Genomic DNA, 6,000 nt, shown 5'->3' on the forward strand with positions numbered 1-6,000 from the left:
CCATCAAAAACAAAACGCTGTCCATCAAAAGTGGTGATGTGGCCTTCTCCATAAAGATTACACGTTGAAGAACACTTTGATTTCTGAACACATTTCCATTTGCCTTTTCTGCAAGTGCTGGGAGTGAGAAGAGAAACTATACTCAGATTTCACAGGAGTAGCACCTTAACCTACATCTTCTTACATACATACATTTTTATAGATAAGACATTCATTTAATTGAGTTGTGTACGCTGTGACCAAGTCACAATTAATGTAAGGTATAAATACATAAATAAAAGTCATGGATTGCTGAGAAAATTAATTCATGATAAAGAAATCTTCACTCTCTTTTTCTTTCTTTTCCATTAAAGAAAAATACAAGCTCATTTCTTTTTGCTATTAATGAAAATAGATATCTGTGTTTTGTGCCGTTTGGGTGCTGCTGGTTTTTTATACTAGATTAGAAACTGGAAAATGAATAAAGTACCTTGATAATGTTGCTAAGGAGATGGAAGCAATCTTTTTGGGAGGTTGTTTATATCTATAGAGAAGGAAGACAGTGCCCTCATCTTTATTTAGTTGTTAATCCTTGTGGATCTGTTAATCCTCAACCTTACAGAGTTTACATTTATATGCCCTACAAAGGATGCCCTTATTCCTTGGATATAGAGGTGGAAGAAATATCCCTGAAGCCAGTACAGCTGACTAGTAGACCATGACTCATTTGTACATAAATATTGCCAAGTGTTAAGCTTCTCTTTATTTAAGGAATATAGTGCTTCGTCATTATATTCCTTCAGTTTAGCTTTCAGCTTTTGCTATTTCCTACTCTCCTATCAACTGAATGCTTTTGTTATATAGTTGTATGGCTGAGTGAAACAGAGGTTCAGGAATAGAAAGTGGTGTGACCCTTACCAGATTTCACATTCAGTTTGGATTTGTTCACCTCTTCCATACGCAAGGCCACCATATTCACAAGGACAATCCTCAGCTGGAACACACTTGCCATCAAGATTTTCGTATAGCCCATCAGCGCAGACACATCCTGATTCACATTTAGTAGGTATCTAGTAAAGATCAACAGATTGCAAAATGAAAAAGAATGTAAAATGTATTTTATCTTGTACGTGACAGGTGTCAAGAATGAATCCGTGCTCAGTTTCTAGTTTTCTAGTTTCACTGAAGTTATAAGATATACCTGTTGTGTGAGATAGTAAACATACTTGAAGACTGAAAAATTTCTTTTATTTCTACAGACTTTTCTTTCGTTCCGTTCAGACAAACAGAGCACAATATAAGTTTCTTTATACCATGGAACACTATTACATTACAATGTTCCAGTCAGTCTTTTTCCTTAGTATGAAAGCAAAAGAAAACCCTATCAGGATAGACCAGAAGTCCACCTAGCTTAGGTATCTTGAACCCTACAACCATCGACACCAGATATTTGTGAAAGAATCGAACAGAAAGCTACATGTTCTGTCAGTTTCTAGCAACATGTAGCTTACGAAGCCAGAGGTGATAGTGAAGGATTATATTATCCTTAATGGATTTTTATTCTATTTGTTTCATATAATTTAATTCAGTAATCCATTTAATTTAATTCCCTTAATCCCTTTTTGAATGTGTGTATGTTTTTACTGTCTACTGTCCATAGAAAGAAGGTTGGTGCTCAATTATATATGTTAGAAGAAGTATCTCCTTTCATTTCTCTAGAAGGAACTGAATCCTGCCCAGATTTCTCACGTTCTAGGTAACTACCAGAACATTCTTCCTCTCCCCTAGAGGATTAATATCCTAGGGCTGTGAAACTCACACATTCAATTCCAGTAGCCAGCATCTGACAGGTAGGGGCACATGTAGCTCCATACTTGTTTTCTAAGTTGTCAGAACATGATATATATTTCTTAGGAGCTCTGCAGCTTTCTATAAAAAAAGAAAGCAAAACAAACATAGGAAACTGTGAAGTAGAAATTTTATAGCAGAAAAGAATATGTTACAAAGTAAACCACATCAGACCCATACCTGCAGGATTTTGAGGTTTGCCAGTGCAACTGAGCCTCCCATTAACACAGTAGCTAGGGGGAAAAAAAATAGAAAAAAAAAATCAGTGCAGTTCTCTCCTAAGAAAGAAATACAGATTTTCTGCAAAATGACAACTTGTTTTTCACCACTGAAGGTGTTTCATTTGTGTTAGTAGTACCTCCCCATCCTCCAGAACAGAACATGGATCAGTTTGCCCCTTTTTGCTTTTAGCGCACAGTAGCATCAGTTTAGAAAGTGAAGGGTGAGCCATCTTGCTGTTTGTATACAGCAGTACAAATGTGGTTGGCAAAGTCTCCTACTATCTTTGACTAGAAATAATCAGATTTTACCTATTATTTTCTAATTTTCTACCATATCCAAGCTTAAGGTTTGTCAAATATTTTCCGTTTAAGAATCTCTTCATTTTAGGAAGTGACAAAAAAGATACCTTAAAAAATACTCCTTTGCTATTAAAATAACAGAAACCATACTGTTTTTGGCTGGAATGGAATTCATATTCTTCATAGCAGCTTGTTTAGTGCTATGTTTTGGATTTGTGATCAAAATAGTGTTGATAACTGACCAATGTATTGGTTTGTTATATAGCTATTATATATATAACATATATATATATGTTATATATATAACATATATATAACATATATATAACACATATATATAACATATATATATATATATATATATATGTATAAAACTGTTGCTGAACAATCTCGAGGCCTTCTCTGTTTCTTAAGCTGCCCCACCAACAAGTAGGCTGGGGGTGCACAAGAAGTTGGGAGCAGACACACCTGGGACAGCTGACCAAAGAGATATTCCATACCACATGACACTGTGCTCAGCAGTGAATTTGGGGTAAAGAAGGAAGAAGTGGGGACAGACGGAGTTATGGCATTTGTCTTCCCAAATAATCACTATGTGTGACAAAGCCTTGTTTTCCTGGAAATTGCTGAATATCTGCCTGTTGATGGGAAGTAGTAAATTCCTTATTTTGCTTTGCTTATGCACACTACTCTGCTTATTAAGTAAGCTTATTTTTGCTTATTAATAGCAAAGGAAGTTATTAAACTGTCTTTATCTTGATCCATGAATTTTCCTGTTTTGCCTTCTGATTCTCTCCCTCATCCCACTAAGGAGGAGTGAATGAGCAGCTCTTTAGTGCTTAGCTTCTTACTATGGTTAATCCACAGAGGCCCCATGAAGACATCTTTTCATTTGAAATTAGTTGATCCTTAAATACTTACCAGGTAATCCCACCACTCATTGTTGACTGATCAGGTAGGATGTACTTCCTATCTTCTAAGTAACAGGGACAGTGAGATTTACGAACACACTCATTCTTGTGGTTCAAATATGTTCCTTTCGGACAATGGCAGCCTTCAATAGGGATGTCAGTTGGATGACATTCCAGGGCTCGGTAGGAGAGTGACAAGCATGTCCTGTCGCATGCCTGAGTGTTGTAGCTGAATGTTTGATTGCCTGTACAGGGAATGGCTATAAAACAGGAGAAGAGCGTATGTTACACTTCATTTTCTTATCCTCTTTGCTGTGAAAGATCACTGCACTCAGAGTAAAATGCCACATATATTCTGTCAATAGCTTCAATGCTTAAGGCTACCTATGGCTTCTCTTCCTGAGGATGTGGAGCTGTAGTAAACAGTATTACAGAGCAGGGCTTAACAACAGCCATGTGGTTGTTTCGTTTTTTTCAAGGTTAAATATCTTGTTGCCTCTTTGTGTATCTTGGAATGAAACGACGCAAAAGGAAGCTTTGCAGAAATACCAATGTATTTTTACACAACTGTGAAATTTGTGTCAATCTCTAAGATGCAGAATAGCCAAAATCACATCTGCAACCAATCTTTCATTGTTTTTCCTAACCCTATACAATAACACAATACAGTTTTATCTGTCTATTCCACCACTTAACTATCAAGTCCTGGAAGCATCCACATGTTTATCTTAAAGCATGTGAATAAAGTTTTTGATAAAAGTCTTAAAATAACAGTCCTTTTCTGAAACAGACTAGCAGGGTATTTGTAAGTTCGATATCTGCTAACCCACTTCTGCTTTCTTCTTTTTTCCATCAATTACTTTCTGCATTACTCTTAAGATGATGTGGACACTGCTTAGAATACTGTTGTATCATTTATGATTTTTTGTTGTGTTCTGACACATCTGTGAAGTCACCAGTTCATATGAATGTGGCTTTTACACATACTAGTTGGTCTGCTTAAACAGTATATAGTTATTTTCTAATGACTAATGTAGTTTTAAAATATGTTCTCATCCTTTCTCAGTTTTTGTGATAGAAAATTCATGTTTGATTCACTTAAATGGAAAGAAATAGACCTCTATGCATGCAATAATCTGATGGCTGACCTGAGGTTGTTCAGTTACTTACTGCAATTGTCCATACTCTCTCTCCAGTTTTCAAGGATTAAACCCATCGAACTGCATGTTCGTGCATACGATCCCAGAGCAGAACAAATATAAGGGAAGGTCTCTTCGTAATTACAGGCTTGGTAGACGCATCTCTGAAACCCAACATATGGAAACTATTCTGTTACTGGGAAGCAGACATTTGGAAGTGCTAAACATGCTGAACTACTCAGGTAACTCAAGCAAAACACATATTATTGCATAACTAAAATTGATGAAAACGATCGGGTTAATTGTCTGATTGATATGAAGAAAATATACTCAGTACCTAGAAGATACTTTTGTATATTCACCGCTTTTCAATTTTAATTCTCAAAATGTTTCACAGAGATTGGCAAATGTAACGAGCTCAATTATGCGCCAGGGAAAAACAATACTTTACAGAGTTAAAGTTTTTGACATGGAAAATTGCAGCATAAGCAAAACTATTTTCTTATTCTTAGAATCACAGAATATCCCAAGTGAGAAAGGATCCACAGGGATCATGGAGTCCAACTCCTGGCTCCACACAGGACCACAATATGTCTGAGAGTGCTGTCCATATAATCTTAGGGATGAGATTGGCAGTCTATGGTCAAACACACTTCCAGCGTAGTGGAGACAAAAACATGCTTGTTTCTTAGCCTCTATGCATTGCTGATCCCAATGAGTGGCATATTATATATAAGCACAATGTGGTCCATATTTGGATGCCCTCTGTACTCCATGTATAGTAATTCCTACCTTGTAGAAAGGAATGGGGTTCACCACAGTATGGCACTTCTCAAACACTGTACCTTTCTTTGTAAGAATGGAGCAATGAGTCTCAGCAGATATTTCTAAGAAAAACAAAGCCATGGACATTAAACACCAGTGAAAGTTAGGAAAAAGAAGATTAGGAGATTTTGCCCTGCCAGTTACAGAATTCGAGGCTTGGAAGGGATCTCAAAGGCTCATCTGCTCAATACCCCTGCCAAGAAACACCAGGAATGCTTACATTAGTGTTGACTAACATCTGACTAACCTATTACTAATTACCTCCAATAATTCAGATTTCTTAACATCCCAGGCAATCTGTTAAAATGCTTTGGTATCACAGAAACATTTAAGTTGGAAAAGACCTTCAAGATCATCAAATTCAACAAACAAATTATTATGAGTTCATGATTAGAAAATTTATCTAATAGAAAAACTGAATATATTGCAGATTGTGTCTTTTCTACCAGTGATGTGGAGGATACTATTATTTTATTTTTAGAAGATATGAAAACTACTAAATCTCCATTCATTTTTCTCCTTGTTAAATTCTCCTTTTAGTGTATTTGTCCCATTTTATCCTTGGTCCCACATTGTAGACCACAGATTATTCTTGCTGGCCTTCTCTGGACTCCCTCCCTAAAGCTGGTTCTGCTTTTCTCAAACCATAGTTTTACTTTCTAACAGCAAAAGTAGGCATGCTACTCTAGCTGAGCTGTTGGCAATGATGGATTCAACAAAAGGACAACTTCATATGTCTTGCAAGACTATGGTTTAGCTCAAGCAGCTCAGCTGGGT

This window comes from Aythya marila (genome assembly GCF_965140915.1).
Source record: "Aythya marila genome assembly, chromosome: 5".
Lineage (NCBI taxonomy): Eukaryota > Metazoa > Chordata > Aves > Anseriformes > Anatidae > Aythya > Aythya marila.